This window comes from Akebia trifoliata, chromosome 4, assembly GCF_017979445.1.
Source record: "Akebia trifoliata isolate Shusen 1 chromosome 4, ASM1797944v1, whole genome shotgun sequence".
NCBI lineage: Eukaryota > Viridiplantae > Streptophyta > Magnoliopsida > Ranunculales > Lardizabalaceae > Akebia > Akebia trifoliata.
Genome location: NC_141378.1, coordinates 25,129,537 through 25,143,600, shown reverse-complemented (window position 1 = coordinate 25,143,600; position 14,064 = coordinate 25,129,537). Strand labels below are relative to the sequence as shown.

The 14,064-nt window shown below is 33.4% G+C and overlaps 1 long non-coding RNA gene and 1 pseudogene across 1 annotated transcript; both read right to left on the bottom strand.

Moving 5' to 3' along the window:
• Nucleotides 1-685: 685 nt before the first annotated feature.
• Nucleotides 686-7,347, bottom strand: LOC147404589 (putative aldo-keto reductase 2; annotated as a pseudogene).
• A 3,722-nt stretch (nt 7,348-11,069) lies between these two features.
• LOC147404588 (uncharacterized) lies at nt 11,070-12,766 on the bottom strand. The gene is made up of 3 exons (XR_015177226.1): nt 12,680-12,766; nt 11,877-11,989; nt 11,070-11,102 (listed from the first exon to the last, which is right to left on the bottom strand). It is a non-coding gene; the product is annotated as an uncharacterized LOC147404588 (long non-coding RNA).
• Nucleotides 12,767-14,064: the final 1,298 nt, after the last annotated feature.

Genomic DNA, 14,064 nt, shown 5'->3' with positions numbered 1-14,064 from the left:
CGGATGAGATTTTAAAATCATGGGTCGAACGCAGTAGTCATCAACTTTCCACAAGTATTTTTTGTAATTTCATTGATATTATGTAAAATCTTGGCTATGTTTTTTTTTCCGGTGAATGGGTAAAATATGTAATTGCTAGTTTTTTCTCCATGTGATCCATGGATGTAACTCAATATTGTAGGAATCATGTAAAATTTGTATGTTTCTATGTGTGATTGCATTATGTTTTGTTCATTTTCGTTCTTTGTTATTTTTGTTTTTCTTAATAATCATGAGACACGTCATTGGCAATCCAATGACGTGTGTCATGATTTCATGGAAAAATTAGGATTCAAAAAAAAAATTTGTTTGAGCTTGATCTAGGAGTTGAAAATGGATGGCTATTGAGCTCATAAATTTAAAATTGAAATTCAACGTAAAAAAATAATATTTTTTGAAAAAAAAATCACAATTCTTCAAATTTCTTCCTATATAACATTGTGGCATGGATTCATATTTTTGGATGCTACAAGGTGATGCGGTCAGGAAATTAATTTCCTTACTAACTTGTTGAGGAATGTGTTTTTCTTATTTAAACAAGCACACTCTGAAGATCATACAAAAGAAAATGCCGACGCCATTATTGTTCAAACATCATTCATGAAAATGGACATGAGATTTCGATAGCAAAAAAACAAATGCACATTTATTGATCAAGTTTCCAAGATGACACGAGTGGAGTTTTTGATTCCCTCCAAGTTAAGTATCCAATTCCATATCTATCACCCTTAACTGCATCCTCATAAGATAGGCCTTCAAGCTCAGCCATTTCATCAAGTGTAAGTGTGGTACCCCGCCAAACGCTAACACAAAGTCCCATGTCAGATCTCGAGGCACAATGTGGAGCTTTGAAATTTCGGCATGATCTCCTTTGTTTATGTTAGCATTCCAAGGCGTTCAACTTGCACCTAATAGACGACATATATAATCCTACATATATACATACAAAATATAATAACTAGCGGAAGCTTATATACATCTAATAACGTACGATAGATCAGAGTGCGGAAGGATAACCAAAATATAGGATTATACAAACATTCTCTCACTTTAATAAAAGTCCTAACGCTCAATACACATCTATAATACTCCTGGACAAATCGATACCACTAGGGGGGTATAGCCCCAACACTCACCAGGTGATGAACTCTAGTTGTCTATCTGACCCACCAGATGATCCTCATTCGTGCTCTATACCTGCCTCGTCAAGCTTTGAATCTGAAACTAAAAAAAATGAAGAAGCAAAGGGTGAGTAACAATGATTACCTAGTAGGGAAGCAAATAATTTCTGCCAATAACCTCTCCTAACATGAACGAATAAACATACTGAATCATTTTAAAATATACAAAGTTTTACAGAAGAAACTACGATTAATTAGTACATATAGCCAGGGATAAGCAACTAAATATTTTAAAATTCACATTACATCATTAGTAGTACTCACTATAACATTTTCTTTTTATACAAATCTAATTGAGCAAATGAAAATATTAAACATGCATTTCATTTTATATATCAAAATAAGGCAATAGATACATAATACACAATAGTGGAGTAGTAGAATTAGAGAGTTGGGATTCACGACTGGATCGCTCCCAGTCAAGACATTATGTTTCATAATAAAATATTAGTTCTTGATTTTGTGGCTGATCGTTGTTAACCACACTTGAGGGACCATTGATCCAGCTCAGGCGGGTCATTTGACGTGACACCGTAAGCAATAGGTCTCTTTTCGATGTGTCAGAACGTTCGATTACTATAGATTGTTAATGATCATTGACTAATCATCTTAGTCTATGCCTATCAGGCGTGCATATAATTCCCAAATATACAAACCATTTGTATATGACCATCTTTACATTACAAGTTCACTAGTAAAGATAGAAAGGAATAAACCCAGATTTTAGTTGTAACTCCACTCTCATTTACGTCCCATACCACGTATGAGTTTGGTGGTCCCTACCGTACATCCCAGGATAGTACACCACTCCAAATGATATGACGCACTATCCCTTTAGGCATTCACAAACTCTTTAACAGCTCACAAAATAGTATATATATATATATATATATTATTTTCATTTGAAAACAAAAGAAAAATTAACAATACAAGATTGAAAATGGATATCCAGTTTTCTACCATGCAATTGTGGCCACCTGACCTAAAATAAATAACGGAACGGAAAAGTAAACAGCGCATCGCGCTAACAGAAAATAAATAAACATGCAACTAGTAACATTATCCTTGGATATCCCTTTACCAACATATACAATGTATTACAATGTAAAATGCAGACATCACCCCTCAGGTGTGATTCTTACATTTTACCGTTTCATCCCCTTTTTTCCTTTTTTTTTTTTTTTTTCAATTTTCGCAGTTCTCAATCCGTCAAACAAGATATTCACTTTCTGATATTCATCAACTCAATATGAGTTCATTGAATATTAAATCATTTTTTCAACTATGAAATTCATTTTTTCCAATAATATTGAAAAAAATACAAGACTTAGATCAAAATGGGGTCCGAACGGTGCACAGGACCCAACTGACGAAAATAACCCGATGAAATATCCTACCCACATATAATTTATTATAAAATACAATTAAACATATCAAATATGTAAGTTATGACGTGAATTAAAAATAACCAATTGAATTCTTTATTTTTGGAAACACATCACAAATTTTTAATAAAATCCTAAATGCAATTTTCACAATCTACGATTACTAATAGAAATTGAGAGTTTCTTACTATCTCTGTGCGACATGATTGAAATGCATGCACAAAAATCGAGACGGTTGGTGCGAAAATCAAGATAGATCGAACTTCGAGGCGATTGATTTTTGAATTTGACCAGGTAGTTTCGAAGATCTCGACACCGTCGTCCTTTCTCCCTTCTGCGACGGAGGACGATTTGACCCCGAAATAGATGAAATTCGAGGTCGAAGTTACGAAACCCCTTTATATATATGGCTGATTTTTTATGGTGAAAGATAATATGAAATGAAAAGATCTTTGATGGATTTTGTTGATGTCGAGACTGCGAACCTTTTTCCCTTTTGTGTCAGTCATCAAAGGCGTTTGTGACGAATTTGAGTTTGAAATTTTGAAAAAAAATAATTTTTAAAAAAAAAATTTGTTGGCTAGTTTTGTATGGGTTAAAATGAAAATGAATAGTAAAAATTAAAAAAAAAATTATTTATATAAAATTTTAGAATAATTTCGGTATTTTGCCTATTGTTTCGTTCGATGATAACTTGACCGTCCGGACTCCAAAAGTAATGAGTGAATATTAATTTTTCATTCCAGATCTAATGGTGTGGTCAATTTCTACAAATTTTGTATATAAAAAAATTTATATTTTTAGTCTGATGTGACCCTAAAATTGACGTCATTTTCGTTTTTGACGATAATTCAACTTTTTCGACTCCAAAAGTGACAAGTAAATAGTCCATGTTCAATAATTTTTCGTTATGAACCCAATGGTATGATCGAATCTTAACAATTCTTACTCTAAAAAAAATCATTATTTTAGCCTGATCCGATTCGGTAATCGAGGATTTTACAACTTTTCTGTTCGGACTCGCATTTGAGCGTGCTTACAGGCTAAAGTATATATTTCAATCATTTTGAATCCAATGGTGAGGTCAAATTCTATTAAAAATGATCAGAAACATCCTAAAAATTTACCCCTAAGTCCTACTTTCAGGATTTTTTCAAAATTCCATTATTTATTTTTCCTCGAGATACAAATCGAAAACTCGGGGTTTTACAGTAAGTTTCACAAACAAATCTCCAATGTTTTGGTTGTAATTTTCAATCTTAGTGGTGCCTGGGATGGGGCACACATCACTTCCCTAATGGTGTACCCAAGCCAATGCAAGTTGAGATAGTGTGCATTTTTTCCTTGAGGCTATGTCATTGACTTGCTCAAATATATGTTTGTTATGCTTGACATTCTCGGGTTGAAACCTTGGTAGATACTACAAGTGCAATGCATATTTCAGTAACAAGTCATAAAAAACAGAGAAAAGAATAGCTCATGTGCTAGATCCAAACGTTGCACACTCTGAAATGTGCAATGCATCTTTTCATATATATGCATACCACCATAATGGTGCAGTGTTATAGGAAGGTAGTTTAGCATTTTTTTTTTAATACATACAAACCTTTCGGAAGTCATCATCAGACAAGTCCATGATTCTCAATTCACCTCCATCAAAACCCATATATTCTGTTAGTTCAATTATATTCATATTCGCACTCACTTCTTCAATCCACATTTTTTGGGACTTCCACTCACTGTTGTTGTAACAACATTCAATAGCGTTTACTAAAACAAAACTTTCTTTGATGTTTTTTGTACCTAGAAGAAAAGCTTGGAGAGAAATAAGATTGCTATATCAAACAACAAGTTTCTTGTGTTTGTTTTTTTCATGCTATATCGAGTTTGTGTGTTGCTGTGGTGTGTTATTGATAAGATTTGTGTTGTTTATTCATTAATTTGTTTACCACGAATATGGATTTGGCTTATTGTTAGGGAAGATAATTCTGCTATGTATCCCTTAACATACAGAACTGTGGCATTAGTTAAGGATTTATGCTATAGGTGTGAAAGATCTAAAGAGATGAACTTCAAGACATCTTATAACAATGGTTGAAAGATGGGGAGTAAATTTGTGTACATTAGAGAGAAATTTAATGAAAAAAATATTGTAAAATCGGCCATAATCAGCAAATGGACCACTTGTTAAATTATTTAATGTGTACTGTTAGATTTTTCTTGAAATTATAATACAAATATAAACTTACCATATTTGGAAGAATTAAAATAAAACATTTAAGCATGACAAAGTACTCTTACAGTAAATATGACATTTTGCACATAAATTTTTTATAAGTACGTATTTCTATAGAAAATACCTATTAGTTTATGGCCCCAAGATGTCATTATCATTCTTTTATCAGTGATCATTCCAACAAAAATGCCACAAAAGTCCTATATCATGTTGAAATATAAGGGTATTTTAAAAACACCCTGTTGCAAAGTTGGTGATATTAGTTTTACCCCCTTGAAAATTGCAATATTAGGCTTACAACCCTGGACCGTAAGTCAATATTTCATTTTTCTTGATGATTTAACGGTGAAATTTTGGGTTTTTTTTCAAAATGCTCTTTAAATACCTAAATTACTAAATCAAAATTTGAAAAATATCTATATTTCACTATTAAATCATCAAGAAAAACAGCGTTGACTTACAGTCAAGGGAGGTAAACCTAATATCACCAATTTTACAGGGGGTGTTTCTAAAATACCTGAAATATAATATGTTCTGTTAAATGCAATGAGTGTGTTACTAGATATAGACAAACCCTTCGGGTGTCAATATCAGACAATTTCTCAATCAAATTGGGTCCCTACGAAAGAAAGCCCCTCCCCAAAGGGTTGTATGCAACAATTCCCATGCCAAGCTCTCTAAATAAAACAAAGAAACGGACATTAGAACACCCAAATAACAATTATTAGCATAAATAAGGAAGTTGACGTAGCAAATACTCACCTACAAGTAGGAATTATATCTTCCTCTATGGCTCTTGCCCATAAGGACCACTCCAACTGCACGGTTGTTATTGGGTGAACAGCATGTGCTCTTTTGATTGTGGAAACACAAACCTCAAAAAGCCTTATATATTTAATCTTTCCCTCTACAACTAGTTTTTTGAGTTCTCCCATCTTAAGTAGAAGACAAAAGCAAAATTAGAGAACGATCGACACATGCTTTCGTTAAGGGTAGTAGTTATATGGGGAGTTCATTGTAAATAGATTACATATTAAGGCATAAAGGCAGTAACAGAGAGGCAATGGAATGGAGCGAACACACACCATCAAATGGAGAAAGACGACAAGAAAATCATGCATGATAACCTGTTGAGATAATCTTTTCCTCGACGACAAGTTCTAACAAAAAATAATGGAAGGGGATTCATTCATTATAAATAATTTATGAAAAATAATTTGCAGATTGTTTGTTAAAACATATATGACGATAGTGAGATGGATAAGTGCAAAGAGTAAGAAAATTATAATTAGAAATAAATGCATTTGAGAAAAAAAATGTAGGAGTAGCTCCAATAGGAATGGTTTTAAAACTTGATATCATATCTTTTTGCCCCCCAGTAATATTGTGTTGACTCATTCAAGTCATCTCATCTCAACGTTTTAAATAATTTTAAAAATTATTAATAATATTTATATTTAAATATTTATAATTTTTTCATATTACAATGTAGATTAGTCGATTCTAACTCACATAAAAAAATCTTATTTTTCATAGATTACAACCATATAAATCACTAAAGAATAAGAATTTTACATCAAAAACACAAAAGCTGGTTGATATTTTCAAAATATTAGATGAGTCCTTTCAAGTCTCGAATGAGTCGATTGACAAATTTTAAAACTATGCTAAAAGTCAATAAATTAAGAGCCCGTTTGGATACACTTAAAAGAGAAGAAAAATTACTTTTGAAAGTTGAAAAGGTAAATTTTTTTTTCAAATAACTATTTTAAAACTTAAAATATTTCAACTTTTTTAAAAAGCAAAAGAAAATTACTTTCTCTTTTCTAAAAGCTACTTTCTTTCTTAATGACTTTCTATTTTGTATTCAAATAGAGCAATTGAGATGGTTTATGGGATTATGCATGTTCACAGTAGGCCAATATATTCTAGATAAAGATGGTAAAAGAGTGAGAAAAAGACCCATAACAACTTGTTTGGAGATACTGAAAGCAGATGTGAACTCAATTTTAACAACCAAAAAATTTGGCTTTGATATGAACAATAAACTTTATGAATAAAAAGTTAAAACAAACAAACAAATAAAGGGGAAGCAACGCACTGTGACTTCAATGGGAATTGTGGTATCCACATGGTGCTGGTAATAGAGATTGATGTAATCAACTTGAAGTCTCTTTAAGCTTGTTTCACATGCAGCTCTCACATAAGCAGGATTTCCACACACAACTGCCTTCCCATCCACAAAACTAAAACCAAACTTTGTAGCCTACTCAACCTTCTCTCTCACTCCCTTTAGAGCTTTTCCAAGTAAGATTTCGTTGGTGAAGGGTCTGTAGATGTCCGAGGTGTTGAGTAAGGTCATGCCACTGTCTATTGCATGATGTATGAGTGCGATCATGTCCTCCTCTGGCTTTGCTGGGCCGTAGAAGGCCGACATGCCCATGCATCCTAGTCCTTGGGCCAAGACCTCTAGCCCTTGAGACCCAAGCTTCATCCGCCCAACATTTCCTATCTCTCTGTCTCTCTCTCTCTTTGAGAAATTTTATATTTAAATGATCATAATGTAAACCATCATCTTACATGTGAGGAGTTACAGGAGTAAAATAGGAAAAGGGAACTGCACGAAGCTCTGTTTCTCCAATTGTTGTACGATGAATGAACAAGCATCATGAGAATTGTGACTTAATTATAAAAAAAAAGTCATAACAAGGTTTTAAATTTCAATTTGATCAATATTTCGGCCAGCTTGGTAATGAAAATATTTTGATCAATTTGGAAATAACATAGAATTTTAGAAATTATGGAAAATATTATAGAATTCACAGAAAATATACTTTAAAATTTTAGAAAATGATAAAACAAAGCACAAAAGTATACTCATGAGTCATGACTTATAATACTGCAACTAACTATTGGAAAAAATTTGCAGTTTTTTCAGATTTTTGTGACCGAGTGGGTCTATTTAAGCTATGATTTAAGTAGGTCCCATACTTTAATTGAGGCAGGATCACTTGGGATCTTATTCTTCTCATTGAAGATAATAATTTCATTTCTTTAGTTATCAAACATTCATTTTGGGTTAATGAGAAATTGGCTCCAAACAACTCCTACAAGCCATGGTTTTTGGATATAGTTTGTAGAACTATTGAGTTTATTAGTGAAACTCTTTAGTCCCACATCGGATAGGAATAAGAAACTTGTCTAGTTCTTATATAGAACTTCTCATTATCACTAAAGTGAATATGAGAGAGAAACTTGGATAAACACGCGCACAAGGGGCTCATGGACTCCAGAAGGATTTAAATCATTAGTCCAAAAAATCCTAAATGCGTCTGCGGGCACACTATACATGCGTAGGGGGTGCAAATTTCGACAATTTGACTTAATGTGGGTGCGCGCGACGGGCCCTTAATTTACATGTTGGGCTTGGGCTTAAATTCAAAATTTTTTTTTGAAGGGGCACACCCCTTAATTCTTATCACCGTCCAGTTAGGACACGTCTTAATTTGGATGGGTTCTTTTGATTTTTTGGGTTGTCTCTTAAGAGACACATTTTTTTTCCAAGAGACATAATGTCTCTTAGAATCTTCTATTTTCAAAAGACACCATGTCTCTTAATATTCTATAAATAGGTCATTTCGACCTTTGTTTTTTTCATTCAAAAATTTCTCTTTTCTACTATTTTAACTTGCTTGCATTCTGATTTCTCATTTGCGTCTCTTGAGAGTACAAACTTAGTGTTCGGTTCGTTATACATGTAGATTGTAGTGCTGCCTCTGCACATGTGATCTTTGTATCCTGAGAGACAATTGTTCATTGATCTGTGAGCACCAAGTTGCGGGAGCAAAATTGTCTTAAAGACATTGTGTTTAACACAAGCCTCAATCTATCTTTTTGTTAGTTTCTCGGGTATCTACCGAATAACAATAACAACCATTTGGAGTAAGAAAAAATATGATAAACTGTGTTAATACATGATGATGACACAATTATTTGAGATTTGGACTGTTATAGTCACACCAACACATTTAGCTATTCATAATCATCTAATTTAAATAGATTAAATCAAACTAGCTGACTTACAACCTAAGGTCATAGGCTCATAGCCACATGATCACAAACTACAAGTATCCTATCCAATTTTTTAAATTTCTTTAATTAGAAATAGTTTTTAATTAAAAACTATTAGATCATGCATGTAATTTTTAATTACTTCTAAAAAATTGAGCTTAATTTCAAAAATAAACTAGGCATTAAGCAAATAAAGATGGAGGAGCAGGGGCGGAGCCAGGATTTTATTGTAGTGGGGGCAAACTATAATTAATGACACAATTGAAAAGCTTGAATATGAACAGTTTTAGGGAAAAATTCAAAGATTTTTTGTTGGAAGCTGAAGAAAATGTTATTTAGGTCTTTTCCAAGTAGTCCATTAGAGAAGGCCTAATCAAGAGACAATGTCATCTTCAAAAACTGTAAAAGGGCTGGGAGGAAAAATTGGAGGGAGGTGATGGGGTGGGGGCAAATAAGGAGGGAGATGAGTGAGTAGGGGCAAATGAGACATGTATTTAGTTGAAAATACATGATTGTTTCAAAGTTTTGTCGGGGCAATTGCCCCCACTAGCTCCTTACTAGCTTTGCCCCTGTGGAGGAGTAGGCGAGACCATTTACAATTAGATCCCACCAAAAAAAAAAAAAAAAACTCTTCAAATCAAAGGCCATCAGAATAGTAAAATTATTTTATCCATATGCATGCATGCATTCATGGGCACATAAATGAAATATATGGTAGTGATATTTTTTTTTCATGAACTCTTCAAATATTAACCATCTATATATATATATAGGGTCGGGTTCCTGCGACACACATTGCGACACACATATAGACAACGTGTTTGTCTTATATGGGCAAAAATGTTTGGAATGGGCTGATTTTTTGTGAGGATGATCTCTGTGATGAGGGGATCGTCCTGGCAAAAAATAATCCCATTCCAAAACTTGTAACCCCATCAAAATTGATTTACAAAAATTGGACGGTCTATAATTTTTCAACAAAAATTGGACGGTCTAGAAGTTTCATAATTAGCTGATTTTGGCAAGGATGATCTCCTCACCACAGAGATCATCCTCACAAAAAATCAGCCCATTCCAAACATTTTTGCCCATATAAGACAAAACACATTGTCTATATGTGTGTTGAAATGGTTGTCGTTTGAACCTATATATATATATATATATATATATATATATATATAGATATATATATATATATATATTACTCCAAATTGAATCCACATTCAATAAAGTATTGCAATTTGCATGCAAGTAAGGTCATGAGTTTCAATTAAAGCTATTATTCTTCACATCAATCTCCAACTTTTTATAAACGAAAATGCAAGCCTCAACCCATGGGCTGAGGCTTTCCATCAACATGACCGTTGGGGTGTTAGGGATTCCCAAGAGAAATTTATCCCTAGGAAAATGTGTATCCCTAGGAACTACTCTAGCAAATCTGTTTTTCTTTTTTCTCAAACGCTCATGCTGATGAAGAACCTCAACCATGGGTTTGATTTGATGATAGAAAAATCCTATAAAATGCTATATAGAAATTTTAAGTATGCATCTGCAAATACAAATGCGTAACTCATGCACCACGTGAAATATCAATCACGAAGAAAGGCAAAGAAGTCAAAGGATATGATGACCATCAACTCATGAATAAAACATAGCTTTAGGAATAATGAATAATAGTGAAGGTGCCAACTTAGCTAAGTTCGTAAGGCGTGTGGAGTGTTGATCCCACAACCCAGGTTCAAAACCTGTTGAACCCACTTTCACACTTACCACTAACCCCCTTGATTGCCTAGGAAAACAAAAATGGAATAATAAATGAAGTGGAAAAAAGATTACTTTTACATGAGTTCTATAAAATTAATTCCGACAGTCTTTTGTCACGACCTAACAAAGACATGAGCTAGATTTCTTCACCAAGAGCAAATTAAATTTCTACCCTTAAGCACACAGACATTCATTGGTCCAAAGAGGAAAAAAACTGCAACAAGTAAGAGCCAGTATCCTAGTGCAGAAAATACAAAGGAATCATTTTTTTATAGGTATACAAAGGTCTATTATAGTCGAGTTCTTTTCGTTATGATGAACAAGCAACAATGACAAAATGAACTTTTGAATCATTCGAAAAGATGACCACATTAAGGAAGTTCACATGAATCATTGTGAGTATAGTGAATGTATAAAGCATCTCTCCTGCAAAACATATGCTGTTTATCAATACCAAAAGTAAAGAACATCTAATGGGAGTTACTCACATTCAGATAAATATCACTATTATGTGAAGGAAAAAGTAATTCAAACAATTGCCAATTAATTTTGGGTTGGTGTTCTTCAGGTACAAAGAAAAAAATGGAGATAATAAGGTTATATTGCCAATGCCGACAATGGCAGTTGTATGCTCCAATTGATAGCATCATTACTACACTATTCAATTAGAAGCTACAAATAAATTGAAAGAGTAAATATGATTAGAGAGTAAATAAAAGTTTAAGAGGGATCTTTGCATAGAAATGATTGATGGAGAATTCTTGCAAGATGAAAACCAGGATGATTAGAAGTTTTAAGGAAATTGCCAGTAAAAAGGAGGGGAGGGGGGGGGGGGGGGGGGGGGGAAGAAAAAAGAGAGGCCTGGTTAGTGCAATAAAGTTATGTCCATAAGGTGCCATGGATGAAACTACAAGAGTAAGAACAATAGAAATCTGGAATCGTTCAACGAATAGTTCACTCCAGAGTTAGTTACCCATCTCTTTTAACAAAGGCTGCTAAGGAAACTACTCTTTCAAATATGGATGATATGAAACATGATGTTCACCATTTAAAAAGGGTTCTCTTAAGGAATTAAGCTATCAGCAACCACATTCTTGCTTGGATCATCATGTAGTTGTTCAAAATCAGTTTCTACAACAAAATGGCTTCTCATAACATGAAATTTTAGCTCTAGAACTTGAAAAGAGAAATCAGATTTACCTTCTGAGTTCCCCGACGAATCATAAAGAGCAGCAAAAACAAGAGGCAGATCATCTTTAAAATGAATATAATATGGCTGCCTTCTAGATCCATCCTTTTTCCACTCATAGTATCTACATGCATATTTTCAAAAGACCATATTATAAAAAGAACATATGAAGCAATAAAAGAATCAGAGTTCTTCCCTTCTCAAACAGGTCGATCTTTTGGAGTAGTTGGTATGGTATCAAAGTGGTTCGATTCATTCCACCCTTATGGGTAAGGGGGAGTGTTGAGTGTATATTTTCCTCCACTCTCGGGTGTGTCATACCTCAGTTAATCCCCATGACACTCTTATAATCATAGTTCTCCCCCTCTCCAACAGATCGGTCATTTGGACTAGGTTGGTTAACACACAAAAACTACTCTTTATTCAATATATATTATTAAATCGATTATACATCTTTTGCACATTTTTATCTATTTGTATATGGTATGATAAATTTTTGACTTCTAAAACATAAATGAGCTAACAAATAAGACACCAACCAACCATAGTTGTTTCAAAATGTCTAGTAACGACAGAAAGCCTATTTTCAGTTCTTGTTGAGATTAAAGAGATTGATGATGTCACTATAATGTTGAATATCATTTCATTGAAGTAGCTAGTAGAGTAGGTTTATACTACCTCAAAGAAATTTAACTAAAATACTCTGAAAAGCATTTATATAGAATAAAACTAAAGTAAAATAAAGGTATTTCCTCAAGGAACAGAAAAAGAGAAAGCTCACGACTCAATGTGCAAACCATTGAACTATACATACCCTTCAACTGCCACAAGGCACCTATTATTAGGAACTAGACGGCGAAAAGATGCTTTTTCACATATTGACTCTGATCGAGCATTGAACTGCAACCAAGATATGAATCCATTCATGTTCTATAATAATCCATGTAAAATCCATATAGTCATAATTAAAAAACGAACAATTCCCACGTAAATTATTTAACTTATTAATGTCAGAAGAGAAGTTACACTATCAAAAAATTGAAGTAATAAAGCAATAGCTACAAGCATTAACAAGTCTTACTCTGTTCATAAATACAGATCATACTAATGTCGAAGCATGAAATCTGAGTATAGTTTTCTTGCAAACAACAAATAAACTATGCAAAATTCTTGAAACTGTGCAGTTTATATATAGTTGCCATAGAAGGAAACAAGTGTGCAAAAATGTGCTATCAGCTTTTGGTTTCTTTAGAAATATTCACTTTTTATCTGATTGGCTTGCAACCTCGTGGAAAACTCACCAAAATTCACATCTTTTGGGACATTCATCGAGTTCATCTCATCTTTGATAGCTTCTCTCTGCAATTGAGCATCATGTGAAGACATTGCTTCAATGTCATTAAACGTCTTTTTTCCTTCTATTTTTTGATACTCAATGTAGTTACCAACTTGGAACTTCTTGGTTTCAGATTCTCGATAAGATATATGGTCCTGATTGTCTTCTCATATATCATGGTTCGGCTTAATCTTAGAGATCTAATCAAAGAGTTTATCTGAAAACTGTGCTCAGAAAATGATGAGGACACAAATAATAGTTGTCTTCCCTTTTTTGTTGGTGGGCAACAACAGCTCGCAATGCACTTGATGCATTTGAATCATAAGACAATCAGATATTAATATTTCAAGCAAGATGAGTTAATTTGGCCATTTCACAAATCTTTAGATGGTCATTGTAGAGGTGATTTTTCGTTCTACCTCAAGATTTGTAATTTTTTGTTGAAGTTTGTCTCATAGTGGTCAAATTCTCTTGGTTGTGCCTACACCACATATCCTCTAACTCCCAAGTTACCCACAAAATAATTTTAGCAACTTTTAATAAGTAATTTTCATGCACCTTTGATTATCAGTGTGTGCCCTATTTATAGAGGATGGGATATAATCCCCTTTCTAAACATTTTTCATTTTGCTCTCATCCTAATTAAGTAACTTCCCTTTGATAGTCTTTTTTGTCTATTTTTTCAAACTCTTCTTTGTTTGGCATCTTCTAGATATGAATCCTTCCTAAATCAACGTCCAAATACCACCAAATCCAGAAATTGGTGCAATCCGTCTGGCACACTATTCATGGGATTATCAATGACCTTATGTTTTATACTTCCAGACGAACATTCTCCTAACTCACTAGAGCTAATGGATCGA